Genomic DNA, 15,805 nt, shown 5'->3' on the forward strand with positions numbered 1-15,805 from the left:
TCCATGGGGTCTGTGGCAACATGTTTGAGTTGGAGCTAGCCACACTGACCATACAAGGATAACGCCCTGACTAAGACCAGTCAGCCTGGGGTTTACTTACAAGCTTTAGGTGACTGGAGTGGCTGGGAGGGTGTCAATCCTGTGAGGAGGGTGATATGTACACGTAAAGTGCTAGAAATTTCCTGGTGGAGGTCAGACAATTAATTGCATTGTGCATCAGCCAAGGGGTGGGCAGCATGCCAGTTTCAGCTTCATGGAGAAGTGTGGAGCAGTTTGCACAGTCTGCCCATTGCAAGCTCCCCCCCTCCACTGGCTAAAGATTGATAGCATGACTACACCCTCATATTCCCTGCTGGTCCCAGCAGAAAGGTAGGTACTAAAGCAAGGGGGTAGACTGGAGTGACTGATAGACTCTGCAGTGGATATGAGATACCGGGATGGCTGTCAGGATGACAAAATATTTTTCTTTTTTTCTCCCGCTCAAGTTTGAGCTTCCCCATGGTGTTCATTGAGATGACCCGGGAAGTCTTCTGTGTGACAAAAACTCTTGTTTGGTCTTGATTCTGGATGCTTGTCATCATCCACAAAATCACTCAAGAAGAAACAAAAGGAGCAAAGTGCCCAAGGACTGCAACCACTAAAACTGGAAAAAAAAGGCTCTTAAAGGCAACAGATGAAAGATGACACCACTCGAAGTTGTAAACTTATAAAAACAATCCTTTATTAATGCTTAACGAAATCACAGCGTTTTCGTCCTCTAAACACCAAGACTTCATCAGATATAATGCCATTACAAATTCTATTCTTAAATACCCTAATCCCAACACCAAAACAATTAATCTAGTAAAGCGATTAATTTATCTTAAAATTCATTCCCAGACTATACAGGTTAGCACTGTGGAGATAAAGGATGCAAATAGTCCTGCAAAAATATTAAGTGAATTACAAAACATGTCTGATATAAAACTATAAAAAAAATAAATAAAAAAATCTTTTGAAAAGCCTGTAAAAATATGTATAAATCTCATTAAAGAGGTAATGAGTCCTAAAAAAAAACTATTATTTCCATGAATGTTGGTGCCATCTAGTGGTCGGAAGTATAAATAAATTATAAAAAGAACAATCTAGGAAAGCTATTCCACTGTGTGATTCCTTAAACTTCTTGCATTAGAGGCAACATGGGATATACGCAAATTACCCTTTAAGGATATCCGGTGTTTCAGCTAAAGGGCAATTCTGAATGTCCATGACTTTTTCTTTTAAGTCTATTTATGGACAAATTCAGACCAATAAAGTCAAATCCCACTAGCTGTGGACATGTTGCATCATCATCACAGGATAAGTGGAATGTTTGACTACCATTTGAAATGCAGGGTTGCTGTACCCAACTGATACCCATAACCATAGCATGAATGCAACATATCCCAACTAGCAAACTTAAAACAATGAGTTAAAAGGTCACACAGAAAAACCTATCGGTTAGAAAACAAAGAAAAATCTTGGAAAGCTAGACTTTCCACTGTGCGATTCCTTAAAGGGTAATTTACATATATCCCATGTTGCCTCTAATGTAAAAGGTTTAAGAATTAACACAGTGGAAAGTCTAGCTTTCCTAGAGTTTTCTTTGTTTTTTTAACAGATTTGTTTTTCCTCTGTGACCTTTTTACTCATTGTTTTAGTATAAATGAATTATGTAAAGTCTTAAAAAAAAAAATCAGTGCAAAAGTGTTGAACAAATTTTCTAAAGAGTTCTGTGTATCTGAAGGGGTTGATGCCATACATATTCAAATACATAAACTGTAAGGGGTTTATATAGGTCACCTAACCATATGAATATTGTCCTAGAGTCTAGCAGCTCTTAATTTTAAAACTGGTACCAGGGATATGTTTTCATTTAAGCCCGGTAGTCTGGCTTCTAAAACCAACTGTGAATAGATCTCCCTGTACTCTATTCTGGTTTCCTGTAGTCTCCCTCTTCGGTCTTGAGGTATTTCTTCTAGGACAAAAAAAATAAAACCAGCCTGTTTGCATTCTAAAGTGAGTATCATATAGGTGTTAATATACTCTCTTTTAAGTTTACATGTAGTTTTTCCAACATAAAAGGTGTCACAGCCCTTACACTCCACTAAATATACTAACCCTACAGTGTTACAATTTGAGTAGGTGTTTGTTTCAATCCACCTATCCGTTGCCTTTACATAAATTCCTTGTTTGATATGTAGAGGCACTGTCCACATGCCACACACTTAAAGGTACCACGTCTTTTCTGCCTTCTTCTCATCTTCAGATTGTGTACTAACATTTCCTTAATGTTTTTGCCTTTTTTTTTTCAGAACAAATCTTACGTTTCCTTAAAAATAGGCTCTAAATCTGAGAAGCTAGCAAACTTCCTCCAATTGTTCTAATCATTTTTTGGATATTTCTAGTATCACTATTAAAGTACATGGTAAATGCTCCTTTGTTGCTCACGTCCTCGTTCACCACACTTTTCTCCCAAACGCTTGTTCTTATTCTCCTTTTCTTCAGCTCCTAAAATACGTTTATATTTACCCGTCCTTTCGTTCATCACTTCGTTCATCACCTCGTCCATCATATTCCAGGGTATTTTCTCTCCTTAAACATATTATACAGGGTTTACATTTGTTTAAACAATCCTCCTCCTGTGAAGTCATCCTAGATGTCCTAATGTATTGTCCCTTAACAATGCTCCAGTCATCCTAGATGTCCTAATGTATTGTCCCTTAACAATGCTCCAGTCATCCTAGTTGTCCTAATGTATTGTCCCTTAACAGTGCTCCAGTCATCCTAGATGTCCTAATGTATTGTCCTTTAACAATGCTCCAGTCATCCTAGATGTCCTAATGTATTGTCCCTTAACAATGCTCCAGTCATCCTAGATGTCCTGATGTGTTGTCCCTTAACAATGCTCCAGTCATCCTAGATGTCCTGATGTATTGTCCCTTAACAATGCTCCAGTCGTCCTAGATGTCCTAATGTATTGTCCCTTAACAATGCTCCAGTCATCCTAGATGTCCTAATGTATTGTCCCTTAATGCTCCAGTCATCCTAGATGTCCTAATGTTTTGTCCTTTAACAATGCTGCAGTCTTAACAATGCTCCAGTCATCCTAGATGTCCTAATGTATTGTCCTTTAACAATGCTCCAGTCATCCTAGATGTCCTAATGTATTGTCCCTTAACAATGCTCCAGTCATCCTAAATGTCCTAATGTATTGTCCCTTAATGCTCCAGTCATCCTAGATGTCCTAATGTATTGTCCCTTAACAATGCTCCAGTCATCCTAGATGTCCTAATGTATTGTCCCTTAATGCTCCAGTCATCCTAGATATCCTAATGTATTGTCTCTTAACAATGCTCCAGTCATCCTAGATGTCCTAATGTATTGTCCCTTAATGCTCCAGTCATCCTAGATGTCCTAATGTATTGTCCCTTAACAATGCTCCAGTCATCCTAGATGTCCTAATGTATTGTCCCTTAACAATGCTCCTTTTTGTTTGTAAGGGTGGGCACTAGTGAAGTATAGATAAGAGTTGGAGAATGTCTTTGCGGTGAATCTTGGATTTGAAACCCTGAACTTCATCCATCTTGTGTACAGTTGCATTTAAACAGTCCATCCTGTCCCTATTAGAGGTACATTTAAGGAAGTTTGTGGTCTGGATAATATAATTAAGAAGGATAGTACCAACGATAAGTGCTGTATGGATACATATAATGACAGTATTACAAGACTGTGTCCTGAAATACAAATCCTTGGGACTTGTAACTGCTTATATTAAAGAATGTATTAAGAGAAATGTTGCACCCAAGGAACTCTGAGTGTTTGTGTCCTAATAATGTAATTGAAAATATTGATTTTCACAGGGATTTGTTAAAAATTTTTCATAACTGTGAATTTGAAATTGACGGCTATAATTAAACGGAACGAGAGGGATGTCTTGTATAAACAAATTGAATTCATTAACAATATCATTACCTCTGACCTCATGTTCAATATTGAGAAGAAGAAATACTTGGACATTAGACAAAAAGTGGCTGATAAATGTGCCTTAATTCTTGAGAGAGAGGATAAAAAACTAGAAAGAGATGGGATGGAATGCCTAGAGAATTGTGGCTACCATACTCCAAAAGGTGTGAATGTAACAACTACATGAATGGTATGAATAAAGTGAGGGATTGCAATTCATGCAATAACACTCAGGAGACTGGGTATACACCATATAGACCCCAAACCATGTGCGATTACGATCTAGAGGACCTTTTAGAGTCCCCCCTCCCCCAGAGATATCTGAAAGGTTAAGGAACTAAACACCAATACACTATTACAGCAGGGGGTGAGGCCCGGCCATGAGAGGGGGGAGATATTGAAGAAAAGTGGGCATACCCAAATTGAGACCCCCTTTAAAGAATTCAGGGGTTCACATGTAAGAAGAGTGTAAATATACATATAAAAACTTGAATATATTACAGTAATTATGATACAAATTTTCACTGTATGTTGTACTTTTGAACCGCATTGTTACGATATCACTGCTTATTTGAACTTTTTTTTATCTGAAATTGTTGCACTTTGCTGTAGCATAGACTAGATTTAGACCTGCTGAATCTAGTTCTATTTGTATAAATTGAGCACTAAACCAGGCCATCTTTTGTTGGAGAGGGTTCCCCTTCACTCTAGTGGCAGGAATGTGCAATTAGAACTCATCTAATTGAAGGTTGCTGGAGCAGGGATCAGTTTTGAGCTCTTTTATTGGCTAATTTGATCAGTTTGTGCTCATTTGCTAGATAGCATCATGCACTGCCTTGCAGCGGTGGGCACCGGTGGTGGTTATAAACGCACACACTTCTTCCCACAAATTTTCCCTTGGTATTCTGCTGGTGCTTCATCCTCGAGTTCTCATGATTGTCCCTTATTGACATATTGACAGGTGATGCTTTCAGCAAAGCTCCTGAGGTACCATCACAGATCTACTTACTAGCCCTTCATATTTTTGTCCACTTCTGTCCTCTGCTTTCTTCCTGTCCTCTCCCTGTTTCCTGACCACATCAACTTACTTAGCATTGCGGATGGACAGTTTCCCACAGTTTCTCCAGCTAGCCTGGTCGAAATGGGCATCCTGAGGCAATGTAGCAGTTGCCTCATGTACACTGACAACCAGCTTGTAGTCCGCACATTCATTTTCTGAGAGATGCATCTATGTCAAGAACCTAGAATCCAGGATCTTACACTCACCAGTCGGTCCGATATTAGGCAGGTTGTCCGCATGCACACTTCACTTCCTGAACCTACCAAACAAACAACACATAAACCTACATATGCAGAGGTCCTTGCAAGAAGCTTACCTAACCATCAGAGACCTCCCAAACACAAGCACATTTCACATAATATATCCCCTTAAGAACATAATACACATAATATATCACACACCAGTGTCTCATCAGTCAAGCCGCTAAGGCATAACACAAAAACAAAATCTTAGTCATAGGTGACTCAGTTGCAAGACACACAGATGTTCCTCTTACCAGGTTGGATAAGGAAAAGCTCACGGTCAGCTGTCTTTCAGGTGCCAGGATCTGCCACGTCACACACGCACTCAAGTCTCAACAACAGGCACTGTTATGACTCTGTCATAGTCCATGTTGGTGTGAGCAACATATGGGGATGTGCCTCACTAAACTATATGAAGAGAGACATGACTGAGCTCTCAGATTACATGTCTCAGGCATGTATGTCCCTAGCCTTAAGAAGCATTTTACCTTCGCCTAGGACGATACCTCAGTACAAATAAAAAAATGATCGACTTCAACAATTGGCTTAGTTTCTGGTGTCATTTAAAGGATATCCAGTATCTGTCAGCCTGGGATGACATGGTCAACAGACCTCGATGCTTAGCCAGAGATGGTCTTCTGTCAACCCTGGGATTTTGGTTACTGGCTAAGGCTCTTGCCCATCCCCATAGTGCCTTTTTAGGAAATGTCAAGAACAAAATTCCCACTAAAAACAACCTCAAGGTTATGCTGCTAAACGCTAGGAATCTAAACCAGAAACTGCACTCGCTGGAAGCAGTCCTCACCCTGGAAGATGCTGACATTTGTGCCGTCACTGAGTCCTGGTTTAAGGCTGCGGAGAGCACCCCAGCTATACCAGGTTACTTTTCCTTCCACACATTTAGACCACAAAATGTAGTGAGAACTAAAGGAGGTTGGTGTAGCAATATTCATTAAAGATAAATACACCTCTAGATTGGTTAAACAGCATAATTCCCTTGAATTAATTCAGTTGCAATTGACTATAGGTAAGACCTCTTTTCAGGTCATTGCCAACTGTAGGACCCCCTCCATGAATCAGGACATCCACTCGGCCTACTTGGATCTATCTACTTGAGTCATTCAAGATGCAACCAAATTCCCTGGTTTTGGGCGACTTTAACCATCTGTAGACTGGGTAAATTGTGTGTTCTAACTCTGTTTCCCAAAGGTTCCTGGACATCATTAACTCCAATGCCCTGGACCAGCTGGTTGACGCATCCACAAGGGGCACAAACATCCTGGACTTCGTGCTCACCAACATGGGAGACCACTGCACCACCCCCAGTATGTGGCCATCCCTTGTGAGATCTGACCATAAATCAGTCTCACTAGAAGGAGCTATAACACAAGCCCCCCCCCCCCCCCGTCTTCTCAAAGGCCAAATACAACCTCCTATGTGACTGCATAAATAGCTTCATAACCAACTCCACTGATGGAAAAGACACCTATTTTGAGTTGTGCACCAATGTTTTATGCAAGCGTGTGTAGAATTGTATCGATTCTACCATACCGGATGGAACCAAAGCAAGATCTTCAAGGAAAGCAAATCTGCCTTGTGGACAGCTGGCATTAATAGGCTGTACAATAGGAGAAAGAAATTGCTGTCTAAGAGTGGGAAGGGATTGGTCTCTAAATTCGAAAAATGCCCTCCTCAACTTAAACAAGCAAATAAGACTCCTAGTGAAGTCCTCCAAAGCCAAAGATAATCACATGGGATTCATTAGTTGCATCATAACCTCAAAGGTAAGTCCCAGATTTGCTCTGAACTTGTAGTTAATGGTACTACATGTATAGAACCTGTGGGATATAGCAAACCTGCTGGCTGATGGGTTCAGTGAAAACTTCACTGCCCTGTCCCGACACATATACCCCAAGGAAGTTCAAACACCTGTCCCCCCGCCTAGTATCTCCTGAGGAACAAGTCTTAAATGCCCACTCCAAGACCAAAAACATGGCCTCTTTGGGAACAGACAACATCCCGGGCTGTGTTCTACATGGGTTAAAATAGGAATTAGCATAACCCTTGAGCACACTTTTCAGTCACAGCCTAAGCACTGGCTTCATCCAAGTGGAATTGAAAATAGCTACAGTCAACCCATTGCACAAAGGGGGCGCATCCACTGACCCCGGGAGCTGTAGACCCATTAGCCTGACCAGCCTCATCTGCAAGGTCATGGAATGAATCATCACGGACCTCATTAACAAAGATATAGGAAGTCTCCAAATGCTCAACCCCACCCAATTTGGCTTTGTTGAGGGGAGATCATGCCTCTTAAACTTGGTGGACTTCTTTGAGGCAGTCACCAAAGCCCTAGGCGAGGGAAAATCTGTGCATACGGCCTACCTAGACTTAGCCAAGGCCTTTGACACAATTCCCCACTCGGGTATCATTGATAAACTCACCCAGCTAGGTATCAACCCATATATTGTAAGGTGGGTTGTAAACTGGCTCACTGATAGAACTCATATGGTCAAAATAGGGGACTCCACCTCCTCCAGCAGACCCATAACTAGTGGTGTTCCAAAGGGATCGATTCTGGACCCTTACTGTTTGGAATCTACTTCTCTGAAGTACAGGCTAAAACTAAAGGACTGTGAAAGTTTGCTGATGACTGCAAGCTGGGAGTGATCATTGAAATCCCTAGTGATGTCCGCATCCTGCAAGAAGGTCCTATGCAGACTATTGACAAAGTCATGGTCTTAAACTTAATGCAAAAAAATGCATGATTATCCCCTTCGGTAAGGGTGGTGCTCCTGCAAACTACCACATTAATAGCAGTACCCTAAGCACACGGTCAGTGGTGAGACATCTGAGCACACTGACGGCAACCTTAACTTTAATCACTATGTCTCCACAGTGGTAAGAAGGGTGTTTTATGTAAGGGCATTGCCTCCAGGAAAAAGGAGATTATAATCCCCCTGTACTCTACCCTCATCAGGCTAGTAACAGTGTGTAGTGCTCCCTTTGGTGAGTTCCTTTCCAAACACCTGCAGCAACTGAAAAGACCACAAAGATTCTTTATGAAGAAAATTTAGGGTCTTCAAGAACTGTCTTATGCGGACAGACTGCAACCTGTGTCTTGCATGTAGAGGAATCTCTGTCCCAGCTCTGATGGAAATGCCACATTTGTAAGTCAAGTGGCACATGGGTCACTGCTAAAAGGACCTTAACCTGGTATGTGACATCGACAGAACTTGCTGGAGAGAGAGATTTGTTTAACAGAGGTTGCCCCTCCTTTGGAACAAGCTTCCTATTTATAGGTCCATAGGCAAGTACTAAGCTATCTGCCCAAGGGCATTTATAAGCCTAGCCAGAGTGTGTTGGCTTTCGCCACCCCTTAGATTAGTTCCCTGTGCCTCTGACCAGCAGAGCCATTAGTTCCCTGTGCCTCTGTCCAGCAGAGCCACTGCAGTGATCCCCGGGGTAAATTTTCTGTTTCCCATCCACCCGTCAAGGTTTCTCTTGAAGAGTGCTAGTGAGGGGCTCTGCCTGATGTATATTGGAATCTTGTTCCAAAGCAGGGGGAGTCTCTGGGTCAGGAATCTATCCCTCCAGCACGTCCTATTTATCGTTGTGGTAAGGTTTATATCCCTAGAGCATTTGCCTCTCAGGGATTTGTTTTTTTTTTTTTTTAGGTGGAGCATAGCCATCAATTCTGGGTTGGACATGGCCTTGTATGTCAAGCAGAGATCACCTCTGAGTAAGCGGTATGCAACCAAGTACAGCTGGAGTTTCTTTAGTCGGGCTGCATAGGTCATCTGTTTGAGGCCAGTAATCCTCTTGGTGAGGTACTTTTGTGAACTTTCCAGCTGTTGCAGGTGTCTTGTAAGGTACATCCCAAATGGAGCATTATATTCTATAATGAGTCTAATAAGTGATGAGAAGAGAGGCACAGTAACCTCCTTTGTTCTGGATGAGAACCCTTTTGAGATTAGGTGGGCCACGTAGAAGGATTTTCTAACCACCTTGGCAATATGATTATCAAAGGAGAGATTGCTATCTACTTGGGTCACCAGATCCAGTATTACTTTTTCTGTATTTAGGGGACTACCACCTATGTGGTAATTCACGGGTACTTTGTTTTTTCCAAAGGGGATGACTATGCACTTTTTGGCATTCAGCTTGAGGCCATGATTTTGACACCAGGTATCCATCTCAGTGAGACCCTCCTGGAGGGTGTCTGTATCAGCCGGAGAATCAGTTATGGCCCCTAGTTTGCAGTCGTCTTTGAACTTGGTCAGCCAAAGTCCTCCTGTGCTTGCCTGTACCTCTGAGAAGTATATACTGAACAGGAGGGGTCCTAGGACTGAGCCCTGAAGTACGCCACTTGTAACCGGTTTAGTTGGACCTAGTGTCTGCAACTCTCACCGTGTGGGTTTTGTCCGTGAGCCAATTTGCAGCCCATCTTGTGACATAGGGGTTAATGTTCAGGTTGGTGAGTTTGTCTATAATACTAGAATGGGGAATAGTGTTGAAAGCCTTTGCGAGGTCTAGGTAGGCTGTGTGGACCTCCTTACCCTCATCCAATTCCTTGGTAACTATCTCAAAGAAGTCCACCAGGTTTAGGAGGCATGATCTGGCCTTAAAGCCAAACTGGGTAGGGTCCAAAGTTTGGAGGTTCCCAATGTCTCTGTTAATGAGTTCCATGATGATGCGCTCCATAGCCTTGCAGACCAGGCTAGTCAGGCTTACAGGGCGATAGTTCCTGGGGTCTGTTGTGGCGCCACCTTTGCAGAGTGGGATAACTGTTGCTGTATGCCACTCTGTTGGTGCGTAACCTGTAGAGAGGCTGAGTTTGAACAGTGTGTTTAGGTGAGGGGTTAGTTCATTTTGGAGCTCTTGTAAGACACAGCCTGAGACACCGTCTGGTCCCATTGAGGCTGTGTTTTTGGCTTTGGATAGGGCTATTTTAATCTGTGTGTTGGTGATTGCCGGGGCCTCACATTTTTCTGGTATGGTTATGGGCCCTTTAGGGGGTGAGAGGGGTGTGAAGTTTGCACTGAACCTGTCAGCCAAAATGTTGGCAATATCAGTCGGTTCAGTGTATTTTGTGCCATCCTGCACCAACTCAGAGCAGATCTGAGAGTTTCCACTTAGGTTCTTGACATAGCTAAAGAACGCTTTGTGGTTATCTTTGGAGTCCTTGGAAATTTTTCTTTCGAAGCTAGCCTCAGATGATTTAATGAGGGATCGTAGTTTCTTGCTGATGCTGATCAGGAAGGATATCTTTCCTTCTAGGGATTTTGATGTTATCTGTACTAGTTTCCTCCTCCTATTGTAGAGACTGTTTATGGCAGGGGTCCACCAGACTGGTTTCCTTTTCTTGGAGGAGTGAGTCTTGGTTTTACTTGGGATAGCACGATCCATGCATTCCTGCATATGATCATAGAGTGCCTTTGTATAGGTTTCAGCAGCTTGGACAGCATTGTCCAGTGGCATGGGGGCTGTGAACCTTTCCACCTTGGTATTGAGCAACGTAAAGTTTGCTTTTGAAAGGTTTTTCACAATGGTTTCCTTGATTGAGTTTGGGGCAGAATGTGAATATCCGGAGTGATTAGTCTATGGTCTGATCTAACCAGTGAGGGGTTGACGTCCGGTCTGGAACACTGGTCGCCCATGTTGGTGATGACCAGGTCCAGTATGTTCCCCTCTGGTGGGGGTGTTGACCAGTTGATCCAGGGCGTTCGAGTTTATAAATTCTAGGAAGCATTGGGCAAGGGAGTTAGTACTTGAGTAGTTCTCCCAATTAATGTTTGGGTAGTTAAAATCACCGAGTATTAGGGTGTTTGGTAGGACCTTCATATTTCCCAGTGTCTCCAGAAATGCGGAATGGAGGTCCTAGGTCATGGTGGGTTATCTGTGGCAAGCTACAATTTGGATTGCAGTTTTGCCTGTTAGTTGCACTTGGATGATCTCTGATGCATCGTGCTGCGCCACTAACCTGGAGGTGTGAGTATCCTTGATGAATATGGATACACCCCCGCCTTTTGTGTTTCGGTCCGGGTTCTGTGGCCGAAAGGTATGGTATGAGTTATAGCCTGGTAGTGCTGGGGTGCTCTCTGGAGCTTTAAACCAGGTTTATGTTACTGCACAGATGTCTGTGTTCTCCATACTGAGGAGTGCCTCAAGTGCATGCATTTTGAGGTTCAGACTTCTGGCTTTGAGTAGTATTACCCTCAGTTTTTGGTTACTTGTGCTATTTACAGTGGTGGATTTGTCTTTTGAACCTTGCCTAAAAAAGGCACTATGGGGGCGGCAAGAGCCTTTGCCAGTATTCGAAAGCCTAAGGGTGACAGGTGCAAACCATCTCTTGCGAAGCAACGTGGCTTGTCGAGCATGTCATCCCAGGCAGACAGATACTGGATCCTCTTTGACACCAGAAACTTAGCCAATTGTTGAAGTTGATAATTTTTTCTTTATACTGTGGCATCATTCGTGGTGAGGGTAGGATGCTACTCTGTGTCAGGGTCATATCTGTCTGGGCTACACATGATCAGAGAGCTCTTCCATGTCTCTCTTCATGTAGTCCAGGGATGTACGTCTTAGGTCATTCACACCAACATGTGCAATGACAAGAGTCATATTTGTACTTGTTCTGGAGTGACTTGAGTGTGCTTGTGTTATGTGGCGGATCCTGACGCCCGACAGGCAGCTAACTGTAACCTTCTCCTTGTCCAGCCTAGTTAGTGGGGCATCAGTGTACCTGACTATAAAGTCACCTATCACTAGTGTATTGGGTATGTTATTTTGCCTTAAGGGCTGTGATTGCGTGGCACACTGATTCATGGCTGGTGATGGGTTGTGGAGGTTGCTTGGATGTCTGCTTTGGAGGTCTCTGTTGCCTTTGCAGATTTTTATTTAGAGCTTCCGAGTATGTTTTTGTGTATATGTGTGTTATTTACCTGTGTTGGTTTGTTAGGTCTATACGAGACTGGTGGTGTGTTGCAAGTATTACCCTTCTCCTCTTGACAGTCAGTTACAGTCTGGGGTTGAGAGAGCTTTGCCTCCAGTCTGGCTGTATAATTGCATCTCTCATTTATGTATTAGTGTTTGGTGGTAGGAGGAGAGGGTTGTCTGTGTACATGAGGCAGTTGTAACATTGCCTCAAAATGCCCAGATTCACCAGTTGGACTGGAGAGTACACCGGAAACTGCCCTTTGGACATGCCTGAATAAGTAGAGTGAGCTGTTTTTCTGAGTGACTGGTGTGGATGAATAGAGAGCCTTGTTCTTCTGGACAGTATACTGGGGGCTAGTGCTAGGGGTATTTAGTGCTTGTTATGCGTTTTAAGCAAGTGCTGGGCTGTAAAATGAATAGTTTGAGTGCTAAAGTTGGTTTGCCTAGTTCCAAGGGAAAACTGAAGAGTAGACTTCGTGGAGTCTGGAATAGTTTAACCTGAGCTAACCGGCACTGCCCGGCATGCAAAACCGCGCAAATGCGTTTTTTATATCAGAAAGATTAGAGAGAGAGAAATTAGCCCAAAATGGCCAATAAAACTACAGTTTTTGGGCAGAAACCACTCCTCCAAGGGCAGGTAGGCTGTTCAGAGCTCCCCACTCTCACTGGTGAACAAAGAAACTTCCTTTTTGCCCAAGTAAGGTATGCCAAGCACAGAAGCTTAAACACAGTCCATGTATCAGCAGGTATCTGAAACTTGACTTTTCTGCTTAGTAAGGTGGGAAAATAGCAAGATTTTTTTTGTTTTTTTCATGAAAACAGTAGAAACAAATGCAAAAACACTTTTATAGTGCAGTAATGGCTGTTGCACTTGAGTGGGAAGCAGTTAACAGTTAAAAATGCAATTTACAACATAAAACTAATTTTAAAATGTAAACACAAATAAATGCAATTTCAGTGTAAAACGAGCATTCTGAAAAGCAATAAATGCCAGAAAACGAGCATTTAGGCGGAAATAGCAATAAGCAGCAAGAAAAAATAAAAAAAATTCTACATAAACACTTCAAAGTCTCTCCTTTTGTCTCTCTGGCATTGTAGGTCTCTGCAGGACACCTGGGCCCAGGGTCTGCTGAGCTTATACTTTGTTAAACAAAGCCCCTCAGTCCTATTTAAACACAATTTGGCCAATTGGATGGGTAACCGGAAATTCACTCCAGGGGTTCCACCTGCGTCCCTCTTGGACAGAGGCAGTAGGTGCTAATTTTAGTGTCTCCTTGAACCAGACATCCTTGAACTTGACTAGGCTTGTAAAGGCCCTAGGGCCATTAGACTAGTAACCTCCTATGAAGTATATTTTAACTTGTTTATTAAAGAATTGACTTTTTTCCCTAACGGAAAGCTTGACATTAGTGGAGTTTTAATCCATTATAAGTTATTTTTGAGAAAAAAAGAACCTGGAGTTGATTGCTTATTGACAGTGGTGCAGGGGCTGGACAGGAACAAGAATTTAGAAAGAAAAGTAGGTTTAATCCTCCTTTTTATCTACAGTTAAAGAACTTTGAGAGCCTGGTAGAGAGAGAATTAAGAGGAGCTATTAAAACTAACTAATAAAACCTACCCCAGTCACCCTTTTCAGGAAAAATGTTTATTGGATAAGGTAAGCAATAATAAATGCATAAGAATCATGAAACATAAGGGGGGGGGGGGTGGCATAGTGCTTAGGGATGCCATGATTTATGTGGCGAAAATGGAGATTCTGAATGATAACACAAAGTATTCCAGGGTATCGATTAATGAGATTAACATAGCACATTACAAGGTAGACTTTGTGCTAAAAGAATTATTAGAAGAAGGGATGATAGACCTGGAGATATTCAGATATTTATGGATTGATAAACCCCTGATACCATCCATATTTGGTATCCTGAAAGTACACAAATCCCTAAGTGATCTTCCTTTCAGGCCCATAGTGGCTGCAAATGGTTCCAAGACTTCACCCTATAGCTAAGTTTTTAGACTTCAAACTAAAATACGTCTGGATGGAGAAAAAATAATGCACTGAAAGACTCTTGGGACTTTTTAAGGGGGATTAAACTGAATTTGTATAAGAAAGAGTTTATTTTTTTTTTTTAACGATAGACATTGTAAACGTTTTTGCTGTTGATGTGGACGACAAAGGGTTTCCTAATGAGGACTTTAAGGGTTGTTTGAAATTACTGGATCTTGTGCTGCATAATAATTTTTTTATATTTTGAAGAGGAGTTTTTTTTAAACAGGAAAGTGGAATAGCAGTGGGGGCCTGTTGTGCCCCAACCTACGCAAATATAGTGTTGACCATTTGGTAATAGAAATTTTTATTTAAGTCCATTTATGCTAAATGTTGGAATTATTAAAAGGAATACCTTGCCGACATTTGTATTTTCTGGGTAGGATTTGAAGACTTGATGTACGAATTTCTTAATTATATTAACCAGACCACAAGCTTCCTTAAATGTACCTCTAATAGGGACAGGATGGACTGTTTAGATGCAACTGTGTACACAAGATGGATGAAGTTCAGGGTTTCAAATCCAAGATTCACCGCAAAGACATTCTCCAATTATTATTTATACTTCACTAGTGTCCACCCTTACAAACATATGTAAAACCCTGTGTAATATGTTTAAGGAGAGAATACCCCGGAATATGATGGATGAGGTGATGAAAGAAGTGATGAACGAAAGAACGGGTAAATATAACCGTATTTCACGAGCTGAAGAAAATTAGAATAAGAACAAGAGTTTGGATAAAAGTGTGGTTGAACAAGGACGTGAACAACAAAGGAGCATTTACCATGTACTTTACTAGTGATACTAGAAATATCCAAAAAAATTATTATAACAATTGGAAGAAGTTTGCTAGCTTCTCAGGTTTAGACCCTATTTTTAAGGAAACTTAAGATTTGTTCTGAAAAAAAGGCAAAAACATTAAGGAAATGTTAGTACACAATCTGAAGATGAGAAGAAGGCAGAAAAGACGTGGTACCTTTACATGTGTGGCATGTGGACAGTGCCTCTACATATCAAACAAGGAATTTATGTAAAGGCAAGGTATAGGTGGATTGAAACAACCACCTACTCAAATTGTAACACTGTAGGGTTAGTATATTTAGTGGAGTGCAAGGGTGGAGACACTTTACATTGGAAAAACTACACTTAAACTTGGAGAGTATATGAACACCTGTATGGTGTACAAAAGAAAGATGCAAATGATGCACTATATAAAAATACTTTTAAATGCAAGCAGGCTGGTTTTATTTATTTTTTTGTCTTAGAGGAAATATATCAGGACCCAAGAGGGGGGGGTACCATGGAAAACCAGAATAGTACAGAGAGGTCTATTGGCAAATGGTTTTAGAAGCCATCAAACCACCGGGCTTAAATGAAAATATAACCCTGGTACCCATTTTAAAATTAAGAGCTGCTGGACTCTAGGAAAATATTCTTATGGTTTTGATATATATACACCACCTTACAGTTCATGTATTTGAATATGTATGGTATCAACCCCTTAAGATTTATAGAGTGCACAATACTTCAGA

The 15,805-nt window shown here is 41.6% G+C and overlaps 1 protein-coding gene across 1 annotated transcript in view; it reads left to right on the plus strand.

The window, feature by feature from the left end:
- CAPN5 (calpain 5) overlaps positions 1-15,805 on the plus strand; it is an 808,497-nt gene that overhangs the window by 701,285 nt on the left and 91,407 nt on the right. The window lies entirely within an intron of this gene.

Source organism: Protopterus annectens, chromosome 5.part1, assembly GCF_019279795.1.
Source record: "Protopterus annectens isolate FY-2018-M chromosome 5.part1, PAN1.0, whole genome shotgun sequence".
Taxonomy (NCBI): Eukaryota; Metazoa; Chordata; order Ceratodontiformes; family Protopteridae; genus Protopterus; species Protopterus annectens.